Raw genomic sequence first — 15671 nt, 5'->3', positions numbered from 1 at the left:
CAAAGAGCAGCTCTTACACCTGATCACTGCTCTGTGGTTGAGAACCACAGGACTAGATGATTTTCAGATCTCTTCCAACACAAACATCTCATTTATGGTCTTGAAACTTTTGTCCAGTAGACCTTCACAGTGGTCTTTCTGGATTGACTGCTTTGAAGATAAGTTACACAGCACAATTATTTCTAAGTTTTGTCCAGTTTGCTAATCTAAAAAGAAAGGGTGTTATAGCAATTCTCTGAAAAAATTTAAGAACATCCCTGAGAAGAGAATAAAATTGCCAAATCCATTGCTGCTCCTGCAGAATCCTGAGAGGCATGGAAAATGTCAGGTTGCCCGGTGCCATCTGGCTTAAGAAGATTATTGTCATCTGAGGCAAACATGGTCTCCGTCCTGATTTAGAGGAAATAACAGAGCACATAGATTCTTAGGTGCCTGAATCCTTCAAGTGGGAAATCTTTTAGGTCAAAGCTGTCTATTTTCATTTTTACATTCAGCATTTCTCCCTATATATTTATTTCCCTCTGGGCTTCTTAAAAGCTTACCTAGAACATTTATAGAAAATATTTTTAATCTCCATAAGAACATTGAAATTTTTGCTATAATTTCATTTTTAAAGATTTTAATCACTTAGTATTTACCCTATTTATCCTGGCACAAAGTCTTCAAAAGCAGGATATGCTCCTTAAGTCCTATTTTAGTTAAAGTGGCAAATCACAGGCAAGCTTTTCTAATTTTTTATATGGCAGTCTTGGAATTTCCACAGCTTATGTTCTGAGCCAACAAAAACATACAGAGGGAATTTTTGAATTCAGTTGATTTACTTCACAACATTACTTCTTACAAATATATTTGCTTATCAGGGCAGTGAATTTTAAGTGTGATCTGGAAATGGAAAGTTTGTTCTATGACATCAGAAGCAAAATGGATAAAAATAGTTTGCTTCTGACAATACCACATCCCAGGAAAAGGTGATGCCTAAGTTATCCGTAAGGTTTTCCTGGACAGCAACTGGTACAGGAAGATCAAAAAAGATCTGCAGTTGAACTGAATTGAGGTTGTTTCAAAAGTAGGCACTGTGCTAGAGCAGAAAGGGCACTAGACATGGAATCAGAAAACTTCACTTCTAGTCCTAGTTTTCCTATTACCTAGTTGTGTGTTTTTGAGGAGGTCAGTTAACCTCTCTGACCCTCAGTTTCTTCCTCATTTAATGGAGATAAAAAATACTCAACCTGAGTACTTTGAATTGTTAAGTGGCTCACTTGAGATAAAACATATTAAAGAATTAACAAAATTATAAAGCACTTTACGAATGTGAGATATCTTTATAAAATCTTTCTATGATTCAATTAACCTTTGAACATATGATGTTTAAATTGGATGAGATGACAAGATTAATTGGGGTATTTCAACTCATCAGGATATGGTGTTTCTTTCATTAGTACTTGTTTATACCCTCAGAAGTCTATTATTTATTTGAAGGAGGGTTAGCAAATGTTAATGATTCTGCTATAGGATTTTGTTTGTTTCTATTTATTTACTTATTAATTTTTATTGTGGTATACTTGATTTACAATATTAAGTTAGTTTTAGGTGTACAACATAGTGATTCAAAATTTTTATAGATTATACTCCTTTTACAGTTACTATAAAATATTGGCTATATTCCCTGAGCTGTACAATATATCCTTGTAGCTTATATATTTTATTTATTACATTTTTATTTTATATTGAAGTATAGTTGATTAACAATATTGTGTTAGTTTTAGGTGTACAGCAAGGTGCTTTGGTTATACATATACATGTATCTATTCTTTTTCAAATTCTTTTCCCATTTTAGTTATTACAGAGTACTGAGCACATTTCCCTGTGCTATACAGTAGGTCCTTGTTGGTTACCTATTTTAAATATAGCAGTGTGTTCATGTCACTCCCAAACTCCTAATCTATCCCTTTCCCCCACCCTCCCCACTGGTAACCATAAGTTCATTCTTTAAGTCTGTGAGTCTGTTTCTGTTTTGTAAATAAGTTCATTTGTATCATTTCTTTTTAGATTCTGCATATAAGTGATATCATATGATATTTGTCTTTCTCTGTCTGACTTACTTCACAGAGTATGATAATCTCCAGGTTCATCCATGTTGCTATAAATGGCATTATTTCATTCTTTTCAATGGCTGAGTAGTATTCCATTGTATATATGTACCATATATACGATGGATATATGTACCATATATCCATCATATATATGTATATTACTCATTCATCTGTTGATGGACATGTAGGTTGCTTCCATGTCCTGGCTATTGTAAACATCGCTGCAATGAACGTTGGGGTGCATGTATACTTTCAAACCATGTTTTTCTCCAGAAATATGCTCAGGAGTGGGATTGCTGGATTATATGGTAGTTCTATTTTTAGTCTTTTAAGGAACCTCCATACTGCTTTGCATAGTAGCTGTACCAATGTTTTGATTCTGCTATAGGATTTAAAGGAAGACTATTGAGTTATTCCTGTAAAGACCTCCTTCTTCCATTCTGCTCTTCTTCCAAAGTTTGGTGAGCTCTTAGAAAGACTAACCCTCCCCTGCTTATCTTAGTCTTACCAGTACAAATTGCCTATGAAGCCAAATCCAGAAGATGGTGATAATTAGGTCTGATCTCTGACCTTCCTCTAAGAGATCATCAGGATGAATCCCATCTCTCTTTAGGTCCTTCTTCACAAGTCTAAGCTTCTGAATTCATTATCAATAACTTTCTGTACATTCCTTATTCTGTGCCAATTCTAGGTCTTCCAAGACTTTCATTGTGCTCTCCAGAATTTAAGATTAGTTATCTGCAAAATCTCTGACAATCTCTACCTTCATTAAGCCTTTCCTTCATCTTTTTATTCCAAGAGAAGACTGGCTTGGTTTGATAACACTCTTTCCACTGAAGTCCTAGCAGATGGTGACCTCCACATGCCACTGAGCCTGAGTTTAGATTAAGGATTTTTCTTCTTCTCATTGCCAATTCCCAAACATTACTCCTCTCCACTACTTCCCAAAGCCCATCTTCTTTAACCTCCTGATAACTTCTGGTGACCCTTCTTCATTCATTAATTATTTGGACACATGGTTCAATCTCTTCCTCTCCACCACTCCTATCTTTATTTTTAATAAGTTGAATACCCTCATAGAACTGGCCTCTGACTTTTGACTTCTTTGCTTATAATAATCATTGCTTCTACAGAACCTAGTCATTCCATCTCATAGTCATTCTCTAAAACTTGTCATCACCCAAAATATTCCTAATCGTAATTTTGATATCAAGATTCCCATTTTCTGACCGCTACCTCCTCATTTTTTTTTCAATTCACTTACTGTTCTACAGTCCAAATTTAACAGTTCTTTGATTCTTATTGTTACCATATACCATGTCCCAGATTCACCTTCACCTCCTATGCCCCTATTTTCCTCTACTGTCCTTACCTGGCAAACTCCCAACTTTGGTTAATCCAATATTACACCATACAGAATCTGCACTGCTGAAGCTGAACCTGGCTGCATGGAAAAATCAGTGATTCTTTTAGGTATGTGATTTCTTAAGATATTCATTTCACACCATATTCTATATCGAAGGCCACTAACAACTTTTTTTTAATAGACAAAAGGGGAAATGGGAGGAGAGATTTCTGAAAGAAACTGACCATTCTCTTATTCAAACACATTGTACTTCCATCTGGGGTTTGCTTTGTTTCCCTGTCTTTTCTAACTTACCTTCCCTCTGCTACTTTATTTCTCTTCATATTTCTTTGCTTAGTTCTACTAGAATGTAAACTCCGTAAAAGCAAGCAGGGATATTATTTGCTTTGTCACCACTGTAGTCCTGAGCACCTAGAACAGTGCTTAGCACATAAGAGGCACTCATAAATATTCATTTTGTCACCAGCCTTAGCTGTGGAGGGGAAATAGACATGTTCATGTCCAGGGGCCCAAATAGAAACATTGGGACATACAGAGTAGATACAAGAGCCCAGAGCTTCACCCAACAGCAGGGAGTCTGTTTAAGGCATAAAAAAGCAATAGCATGTTTTTTAAAAAAGACATGCAATTGGATTTCCATGAGGTTTCTGCAAAGAAATATCTGCCTTGCAAGAGGACTTGTGCAGTTTGCTTAGAGCCATAACACCTGGACAAGCAGATATTTGGTCAGTTTATCTATAGTTCTTTTGCTACTCATTTTTAACCCAGAAATCATAATGATGAAAGGGAAGAACTTTGCAAACCATCTATCCTGCTGCCTTCTGTTTTGCAGATGAAAAAACTTGGACCCTGGAAGTAAAGACTCAAGCCCTAGATTACACTTCTATTTATAGAGCAAGACCCAGGTGTCCTTACTCCTGACTACGTCTTCCTAAACTGTTCAGTGCAATGCTGAGCTACAATTCTTAAAATGGGTCTGGGTTACAAAAAAAACTTATGTGCTGTTTATGAATACTGGAACTTTAATTTAGCACATAAGTTTAAACAATTATCATTTTTAAAGGTAGATTTCCAAAGGTATTGTGCTTTGGGGGGAAAATGTCTATGATCTAGTCAAATGGCAGAAAAATATTTTTTATTGTTTTCTATACAAAACTCTGGTCATTGTAAATCATAAGATCATTCCCAAATTAAATAAGCAATTTATTAATAGAGCTAACACATTTTGGTTTAGTGATTTTCTCCCATGGCATTTGCTTTTTTTTTCTTTCTCATGTATTTATTTGTCCTTATCTACCACAAGCTCATGAAATGTCCTCTCTAAGTAGCCCCTCACAATGTAAACAGATGTTTCATAATCATTTTGGAACAGAAGAGGACCTGAATATTTTCATCTCCTCAGTTCCTTAGTGTTGCTCATGTTGCAAATGAAAAATAGAGTGGGAATCATTTGGGGTCAGGAAGTTTGTGGGACTGTCTTATGGGGCTGGTTTCCAAGGAAATCCCATTTAAGGCTGACTGGAGGCAACTGGAAGAATGGATAGGAAGTGTGTTTTGATGCTCAGGGGCTCTACTAATTTTTCTTCTAAGCTCCAACAAGAGGCAAAGAGAATTCCTCTTCTGACATTAGAATCTTAGGTCCCTAAGAGTGAATCTGAGGGGGTAAAGTGTGGGTGAAATGGGTGAAGGGGAATCAAAAGGTACAAACTTCCAATTATGAGTCAAGGGTGAAAACTCTAATTTTAAACCCTAATTTAAAAAGATACATGCACCCCAGCATTCACAGCAGCACTACTTACAATAGCTAAGACATGGAAGCAAACTAAACGTCCATTGACAGATGAATGGATAAAGAAGATGCGGTACATATACACAATGGAATTCTACTCAGCCATAAAAAACCCCCAAAATAATGCCATTTGCAGAAACATGGATAGACCTAGAGATTATCATACTAAGTGAAGTAAGTCAGACAAAGAAAGACAAATATCATATATCACTTAACATGCAGAATCTAAAAAAATGATACAAATGAACTTATTTACAAAACAGAAATAAACTCACAGACATAGAAAACAAACTTATGGTTACCAAGCAGGAAGCTGGGGGAGGAATAAATTAGGAATTTGGAATTAACATATACACACTACTACACATAAAATAGATAAACAACAAGGACCTAATATATAGCACAGGGAACTATATTCAGTATCTTGTAATAACCTACAATGAAAAAGAATCCAAAGATAATTGTATATCTATATCTATATCTATATCTATATCTATTAGGAAACTGTGACTGCCATTGCTAATTGCCTAATTATCCTCCATTCTCTTTTCTTATACAAAGAATCCTGGTTCATTTGGGGCAACAATGTATTCAGTTAAAATATTCAATCTCCCTTGGGAGTGACACATATACACTATTGATATTATGTATAAAGTAGATAACTAATGAGAACCTACTGAATAGCACAGGGAACTCTACTTAATGCACTGTGGTGACCTAAATGAGAAGGAAATCCAAAAAAGAGGGCATATATGTATATGTATAGCCGATTCATTTGCTGTACATTAGAAACTAACACAACATTGTAAAGCAACTGTACTCCAATAAAAAATAATTAAAAAAAAATAGAGTTTCGTTTTACACTTGCAAATAAGCTAATTTACTTACTTTTGGGGTTAAGTTTTATATTTTTGAATCATCATTTCTTGTTTCTGGCTTTGAATTTTTTTCATTTATTTAAGATATATGTATTAAATTTCAAAGAAGCAGCAAAAAGAAAAAAAAGTAAAAAAGAAAAAGATGAAAAAAATATTCACTCTTCCACCTTTTCAATGAAATATAAGTGGAAGTCATTCCTTGGGACTTCTTGGAAAACTCTTTAAAACGGGATAATCTGCAATGGCTTTGCTTGTTTGCCCTTTGTTTTCTCTGGTTTTCTTGCCTGAAATACAGATGTAATGTTTGGAGAAGAAGCAGCAGTTCTATGATCATGAGGGTTAGTGACACACTATAGATGACAAACCCAGAAACTAGACTCGATCTTGTTTCTCAATGTTTTTATCAAGTAGCTGAAACAGCCTTGAACTGCATACCCTTAGATCTCACATTTGTTAAGTCACTGTGAAAGATTTCTATTACACAGGGCCTAATGCAGTTACAGACAAGATTTTTTTAACCTATCCAGAGTAATTCTCAAAGTGGGGAGGAATTGACATTGTAGAATCTACCAAAGGGGTCTTTCACATTCCCTTCTCCATTCTGATATGCCCTCCAAAAAATGAATTGCTCCTCCTCTTACCTTGGTGAGAATGGCTGCCATTAAAAGCCACTGTTACTACTAGGAATGTCACTTGCCTCAGATGTGTTAGAAAAAGATAGGAACTTTACCTCCAGGGAAGCCCATAACAGATTGATTACTTGGAAGTCCTAAAGAGTTGGAGTTACTACAAATGTGGTTGGTATTAAACTGGCTGAAAGAAGTATGCCTCAAACTTCTGAGAGTCCATCCAGAGGAGCATCAGAAGATGCTTAGAATTTTGAAGTGGACAATGAGGGGACTGGTGAAGTTAGGCTAGAAAGGATGGATAACACTGTCGACAATAAAAGAATCTTAACTTTGAAGGGCACCTTAATGGTCATCCAGTTGGATATCTCATATAAAACAAAACTTGACGTCTACCACATTTTTAGGAGGTGTCACCCAACCTTGCTTGACAACCTGCAGTGAGTAGGAGTTGGTGAATTCCTAAGGCAACCCATTCCATTGTTTAAAACATTTAATAACTAGAATGTCCTTCTTCACAGTGAACTTAATAGTGTTGTATCTTAATATTAATACATGCCATTTACACAGCACTTTGCTATTTTTTATTTTAATAATACATTTTTTTAACCCATATCCTGAATATGATCATTTCAACATGTAATCAATATTTTAAAAACTATTTATAAGGTAAATAATATTTGCATTTCTCTTTTTTTTCTTTTTTTGTTGTTAGTTTCTGGTGTACAGAAAGATGATTCAGTTATGTATATATATATATATATATATATATATATATATATATATATACACACATTGAATCACTTTTCTATTTCTTTTTCAGATTGTTTTCCATTATAGTTTATTCTAAGATATTGAATATAGTTCCCTGTGCTATACAGTAGGACCTTGTTTTTTATCTATTATATATATAGTAGTATGTGTATGTTAATCTCAAGCTCCTAATTTATCCCTCCCTCCCTTTCCCCTTTGGTAACCATAAGTTTGTTTTTTGTTTTGTTTAATTAATTTATTTACTTTTTATACAGGAGGTTCTTATTAGTTATCTATTTTATACATATTAGTGTATATATGTCAATCCCAATCTCCCAGTTCATCCCACCACCACCACCACCGCCTGTCCCACTTTCCCCACTTGGTGTCCATACATTTGTTCTCTACATCTGTGTCTCTATTTCTGCCTTGTAAACTGGTTCATCTGTACCATTTTTCTAGATTCCACATATATGCGTTAATATACAGTATGTGTCTTCCTCTTTCTGACTAACTTCACTCTGTATGACAGTCTCTAGGTCCATCCACATCTCTACATATGACCCAATTTCATTCCTTTTTATGGCTAATATTCCATTATATATATGTACCACATCTTCTTTATTCATTCGTCTGTTGATGGGCATTTAGGTTGCTTCCATGACCTGGCTATTGTAAATAGTGCTGCAATGAACACTGGGGTGCATGTGTCTTTTTGAATTATGGTTTTCTCTGGGTATATGCTCAGTAGTGGGATTGCTGGGTCATATGGTAATTCTATTTTTAGTTTTTTAAGGAACCTCCATACAATTCTCCATAGTGGCTGTATCAATTTACATTCCCACCAACAGTGCAAGAGTGTTCCCTTTTCTCCACACCATCTCCAGCATTTGTTGTTTATAGATTTTCTGATGATACCCATTCTAACTAGTGTGAGGTGATACTTCATTGTAGTTTTGATTTGCATTTCTCTAACAATTAGTGATGCTAAGCAGCTTTTCATGTGCCTCTTGGACATCTGTATGTATGTCTTCTTTGGAGAGATGTCTATTTAGGTCTTCTGCCCATTTTTTGATTGGGTGGTTTGTTTTTTTAATATTGAGCTGCATGACCTGTTTATATATTCTGGAGATTAATCCTTTGTCTGCTGATTCATTTGCAAATATTTTATCCCATTCTAAGGGTTGTCTTTTCATTTTGTTTATAGTTTCCTTTGCTGTACAAAAGCTTTTAAGTTTCATTAGGTCCCATTTGTTTATCTTTGTTTTTATTTCCATTACTCTAGGAGGTGGGTCAAAAAAGATCTTGCTGTGGTTTATGTCAAGGCGTGTTCTTCCTATGTTTTCCTTGAAGAGTTTTTTATTGTCAGATATTACATTTAGGTCTTTAATGCATTTTGAGTTTATTTTTGTGTATGATGTTAGGGAGTGTTCTAATTTCATTCTTTTACATGTAGCTGTCCAGTTTTCCCAGCACCATTTATTGAAGAGGCTGTCTTTTCTCCATTGTATATCCTTGCCTCCTTTGTCATGATTAGTTGACCATAGGTGCGTGGGTTTATCTCTGGGGTTTCTATCCTGTTCCATTGATCTATATGTCTGTTTTTGTGCCAGTACCATATTGTCTTGATGACTGTAGCTTTGTAGTAAAATCTGAAGTCAGGGACTCTGATTCCTCCAGCTCCATTTTTTCCCTCAAGACTGCTTCGGCTATTTGAGGTCTTTTGTGTCTCCATACAAATTTTAAGATTTTTTTGTTCTAGTTCTGTAAAAAATGCCATTGGTAATTTGATAGGGATTGCATTGGATCTGTAGATTGCTTTGGGTAGTATAGTCATTTTCACAATATTGTTTCTTCCAAGCCAAGAATATGGTATATCTCTCCATCTGTTTGTGTCATCTTTGGTTTCTTTCATCAGTGTCTTACAGTTTTCTGAGTACAGGTCTTTCACCTCCTTAGGTAGGTTTATTCCTAGGTATTTTATTCTTTTTGTTTCAGTGATGAATGGGATTGTTTCTTTAATTTCTCTTTCTGGTCTTTTGTCATTAGTGTATGGGAATGCAAGAGATTTCTGTGCATTAATTTTGTATCCTGCAACTTTACCAAATTCACTGGTTAGCTCTGGTCGTTTTTCGGTGGCATCTTTAGGATTTCCTATGTATAAGTATCATGTCATCTGCAAACAGTGTCAGTTTTACCTCTTCTTTTCCAATTTGTATTCCTGTTATTTTCTTTTCTTCTCTGATTGCCATGGCTAGTACTTCCAAAACTATACTGAATAATAGTGGCGAGAATGGACATCCTTGTCTTGTTCCTGATCTTAGAGGAAATGCTTTCTGTTTTTCACCATTGAGAATGATGTTTGCTGTGGGTTTGTCATATATGGCCTTAATTTTGTTGTTTCCCTCTATGCCCACTTTCTGAGAGTTTTTATCCTAAATCGGTGTTGAATTTTGTCAAAACATTTTACTGTGTCTATGAGATGATCATATGGTTTTTATTCCTTAATTTGTTATATGGTGTATCACATTGATTGATTTGCATATATTGAAGAATCCTTGCATCCCTGGGACAAATCCCACTTAATCATGGTGTATTATCCTTTTAATGCGTTGTTGGATTCTGTTTGCTAGTATTTTGTTGAGGATTTTTGCACCTATATTCATCAGTGATATTGGTCTGTAATTTTCTTTTTTTGTAGTATCTCTGTCTGGTGTTGGTATCAGGGTGATGGTGGCCTCATAGAATGAGTTTGGGAGTGTTCCTTCCTCTGCAATTTTTGGAGGAGTTTGAGAAGGATAGGTGTTAGCTCTTCTCTAAATTCATCTGTGAAGCCATCTGGTCCTGGATTTTTGTTTGTTGGAAGATTTTAATCACAGTTTCACTTTCATTACTTGTGATTGGTCTGTTCGTATTTTCTATTTCTTCATTGTTCAGTCTTGGAAGGTTACACCTTTCTAAGAATTTGTCCATTTCTTCCAGATTTTTCATTTTTTTGGCATAGAGTTCCTTGTAGTAGTCTCTTAGGATGCTTTGTATTTCTGTGGTGTCTGTTGTAATTTCTCCTTTTTCATTTCTAATGTCATTGATTTGAGTCCTCTCCCTCTTTTTCTTGATGAGTCTGGCTAAAGGTTTATGAATTTTGTTTGTCTTCTCAAAGAACCAGCTTTTATTTTTATTGATATTTGCTGTTGTTTTCTTTGTTTCTATTTCATTTATTTCTGCTCTGATCTTTATAATTTCTTTCCTTCTATTAACTTTGGGTTTTGTTTGTTCTTTCTCTAGTTCCTTCAAGTGTCAGGTAGATTATCTACTTGATAGTTTTCTTGTTTCTTGAGGTAGGATTGTATTGCTGTAAACTTCCCTCTCAGAATGGCTTTTGCTGCATCTAAGGTTTTGGATCGTCGTGTTTTTATTGTAATTTTCCTGTAGTTATTTTTTGGTTTCCTCTTTGATTTCTTCAGTGATCTCTTGGTTATTTAGTAACATATTGTTTAGCCTCCATGTATTTGGTTTTTTTACATTTTTTCCCCCTGTAATTGATTTCTAATCTCATAGCATTTTGGTCGGAAAAGATGCTTGATATGATTTCAACTTTCTTAAATTTAGCGAGGCTTGATTTGTGACCCAAGATGTGATCTATCCTGGAGAATATTCCATGTTCACTTGAGAAGAAAGTGTAATCTGCTGTTTTTGCATGGAATGTCCTATAAATATCAATTAAATCTATCTGGTCTATTGTGTCATTTAAAGCTTGTGTTTCCTTATTAATTTTCTGTCTGGATGACGTGTCTATTGGTGTAAGTGAGGTGTTAAAGTCCCCCACTATTATTGTGTTACTGTTGGTCTCCTCTTTTATAGCTGTTAACAATTGCCTTATGTATTGAGGTGCTCCTATGTTGGGTGCATATATATTTATAATTGTTAGATTTTCTTGGATTGATTCCTTGACCATTCTGTAGTGTCCTTCCTTGTCTCTTATAATATTCTTTATTTTAATGTCTATTTTATCTGATATGAGTATTGCTACTCCAACTTTCTTTTGATTTCATTTGCATGGAATATCTTTTTGCATCCCCTCCCTTTCAGTCTGTGTGTGTCCCTGGGTCCGAAGTGGGTCTCTTGTACACAACATATATATGAGTCTTGTTTTTGTATCCATTCAGCGAGCCTGTGTCTTTTAGTTGGAGCATTTAATCCATTCACATGTAAGATAATTATCGATATGTATGTTCCTATTACCATTTTCTTAAATCATTTTGGGTTTGTTTTTGTAGGTCCTTTTCTTCTCTTGTGTTTCCCACTTAGAGAAGTTCCTTTAGCATTTGTTCCAGAGCTGGTTTGGTGGTACTGAATTCTCTTAGCTTTTGCTTGTCTGTAAAGCTTTTGATTTCTCTGTCGAATCTGAATTATATCCTTGCCGGGTAGAGTAATCTTGGTCGTAGTTTCTTCCCTTTCATCACTTTAAATATATTGTTCCATCCCTTCTGGCTTGTAGAGTTTCTGCTGCAAAATCAGCTCTTAACCTTATGGGAGTTCCCTTGTATGTTATTTGTCATTTTTCCCTTGCTGCTTTCAATAATTTTTCTTTTCTTTAATTTTTGTCAGTTTGATTACTATGTGTCTTGGCATGTTTCTCCTTGGGTTTATCCTGCCTGGGACTCTCTGTGCTTCCTGGACTTGGGTGGCTTTCCTTTCCCATGTTAGGGAAGTTTTTGACTTTAATCTCTTCAAATATTTTCTCAGGTCCTTCCTCTCTCTCTTCTTCTGGGACCCCTCTAATGCGAATGTTGTTGTGTTTAATGTTGTCCCAGAGGTCTCTTAAGCTGTCTTCATTTCTTTTCATTCTTTTTTCTTTATTTTGTTCCAAGGCTGTGACTTCCACTATCCTGTCTTCCAGGTCACTTATCTTTTCTTCTGCCTCAGTTATTCTGTTATTGATTCCTTCTAGTGTATTTTTCATTTCAGTTATTGTGTTGTTCGTCTCTGTTTGTTTGTTATTTAATTCTTCTAGGTATTTGCTCCTTAACTCCTCCAGGTCTTTGTTAAGCTTTTCTTGCATCTTCTCAATCTTTGCCTCCATTCTTTTTCTGAGGTCCTGGATCGTCTTCACTATCATTATTGTGAACTCCTTTTCTGGAAGGTTGCCTATCTCTACTTCATTTAGTTTTTTTTCTGGGGTTTTATCTTCTTCCTTCATCTGGTACTTACTCCTCTGCCTTTTCATTTTGTCTATCTTTCTGTGAATGTGGTTTTCGTTCCCCAGGCTGCAGAATTGTAGTTCTTCTTGCTTTTGCTGTCTGCCCTTTGGTGGATGAGGCTATCTAAGAGGCCTGTGCAAGCTTCCTCATGCGAGGGACTGGTGGTGGGTAGAGCTGGGTGTTGCTCTGGTGGGCAGAGCTCAGTAAATCTTTAATCTGCTTGTCTGCTGATGGGTGGGGCTGTGTTCCCTCCCTGTTGGTTGTTTGGCCTGATGCAACTCAGCACTGGAACCTACCCGGCTCTTTGGTGGGGCTAATGGCAGACTCTGGGGGGGCTCACACCAAGGAGTACTTCCCAGAACTTCCGCTGCCAGTGTCCTTGTCCACACGGTGAGCCACAGCCACCCCCTGCCTCTGCAGGAGACCCTCCAACACTAGCAAGAAGGTCTGGTTCAGTCTCCTATGGGGTCACTGCTCCTTCTCCTGGGTCCTGATGCACACACTGCTTTGTGTGTGTCCTCCAAGAGTGGAGACTCTGTTTCCCCCAGTCCTGTTGAAGTCTTGCAATCAACTCCCTCTAGCCTTCAAAGTCTGATTCTCTAGGAATTCCTCCTCCCGTTGTTGCCAGACCCCCAGGTTGGGAAGCCTGATGTGGGGCTCAGAACCTTCACTCCAGTGGGTGGACTCTGTGGTATAAGTGTTCTCCAGTTTGTGAGTCACCCACTCAGCAGTTATGAGATTTGATTTTATTGTGATTGAGCCCCTTCTACCATCTCATTGCAGCTTCTCCTTTGTCTTTGGATGTGGGATATGTTTTTTGGTGAATTTCAGTGTCTTCCTGTCAATGATTGTTCAGCAGCTAGTTGTGGTTCCAGTTCTCTCGCACGTCCTTCTACTCCACCATCTTGAACCAATGAGCACTTTGCTATTTTTATTTAAAGAGATTTCAGATGATCACTTTTGATTTGATAGTCATAAAAATCATGTGAATCACTTAAAATGATACTATTATCCCTATTTGAGCATGTGTAAACAAGTGTAGAGAGACTACCTATACTTGCTCAAAGTTGTGGAATTCCTAGGTGGAGTAGTGAATTTGAATTCAGGACTAATGGGATCTGAGTCAAGCTCTCTTTCAAATTGTTATTTATTCATTCAGTATTGATTTACTGAACCCCTACTACCTACTGGTCACTGTGTTAAGTGCTGAGGCTCTAGTGGTGAACAGGACACATATACCCCTGGCCTTCCTACAGCTAATAATCTAGTAACTACCTACCAATAAGCCCTACCTTTAGCCTCTGATATAGCACAGAGCAGCAGGTATATTCCTTCCTTCACACATCAGTCATTTATTTATCAAATGACTTCATAGGTGTCTCTTATCCAAACTAAACATCCTATTCTTTCAACAGCTCCCAGCAGGCCAGGGATTTTAAAACCATCTACCAGCCTTATCACTTTCTTCTGCACACCTTCTATTTTGTCAGTCTCTCTCATAAGGACTAGAGCCTTGAATCAGACACCTCTGCTCCCAATATGGTCTTGGAGACTATGGCCTCAGGTGATAAGAAGGTTGAATGCTATGAGTGCACCTTGAGCCTATCAATATCTATTTTGGTTTCTCATGACAATGTTGCCTTGTGTTCATTTTGTGATTCACTAAAACCATTAGAGGGTCTTCCTATGGATTACCATCAAGTCAAAACTCTTCCATATTTTACTCAAGACTTTAATGTTTTACATTTCAATGCTGGACTTTAATGTATTCCCATTAAATTTCACTTCATTATCTGGACCATTATTACATCTTTTGAGATCATCCTTATCTTGATTCTGTCATCTCTAAGGTTAACTGTCTTTCTCAGTTTTGCATTATGAATAAATTAGATAATCATGTCTCCTGTGTTACTGATAAAAATGTTGAACTGAACAATTTCAAAGAAAAAACACAGTTAACACTCTATTCAGATAGGTTAGTCCCAATCTGTTAACCTTATACTTGAAATTCTATTCACTCATTCATTCCACAAATTTTAAGAATATCTTATTCTGGGCTAGATGCTATGATGGAAAATGAAAACACCTGAGTATGTAAGTTAGGAATGATTGACATGTTAACAGGTAAATGCAGCATGACAAGTACTTCACTGCTAGTAGGCTCTAGTGAAGAGGTCACAGAAGAGAATACAGTCAACTCAACCTGGGAGGAGCTGGTAGGACCTCAAATGTCATCCAACTCAAGTATGTCATGAGGGACTTCTGCCGAAACCACTATGAACTAATTCAATAGATTAGATATTTCTCCAATGTTCCAAGCTTGGAATCATATCCAAGCTTGATACTGAAGTTATTTGCTATGACTTGTTCTCAGTGATCCCAAATTGGATCCTATGGTTCACTTGTGTTTTTACACCCCAGAGAGTACAATAAAACTCCATAATTCCCTTTTGATTTCTTCTGAGTTAAGCAGTTAACATACATGGTTCTGATAATCTTCTTCCATGACATGAACATTGTAAAAGACCTCTAGATTACATGTTCATCAGCTAATTTTGCCTGAAGCCCCTTTTCTGATCCTTAGCTATTTGGCAGATGAAGCCACACTTATATACCATCACAGCCAGTAGCTTCTTCCACTTTTTTTCTCTCCTTAGCCTTGAGTGGGAGCCTCATCAGCATCCAAGAGGAGGTCCAGAACCTCTCCAGCCATGTAGGAACAGTTATCAGTTCCAAACCTCAGTTATGGCCTTCCTCAGTCACATAGCACAGGGCTGTTTATTGTACACATCCCTGGGAGTCCGTGAGCTTTGGTATTTTTTTTTTGTTTTGTAGAATCCAACATGTTTCTCATGCAGTATTTACATATTATTGCTAGCATTTTGGAAGTTTCTTTTCCAAATTTTAATTTATAATATTTATGATTGCACTTTTTTGGTACCCACTAAGTGCAAAACCAAGCATT

The sequence above is a fragment of the Monodon monoceros genome, unplaced genomic scaffold (assembly GCF_005190385.1).
Source record: "Monodon monoceros isolate NGI ecotype Baffin Bay Population unplaced genomic scaffold, NGI_Narwhal_1 Super_Scaffold_18, whole genome shotgun sequence".
NCBI lineage: Eukaryota > Metazoa > Chordata > Mammalia > Artiodactyla > Monodontidae > Monodon > Monodon monoceros.
This window is presented reverse-complemented; position numbering follows the sequence as displayed.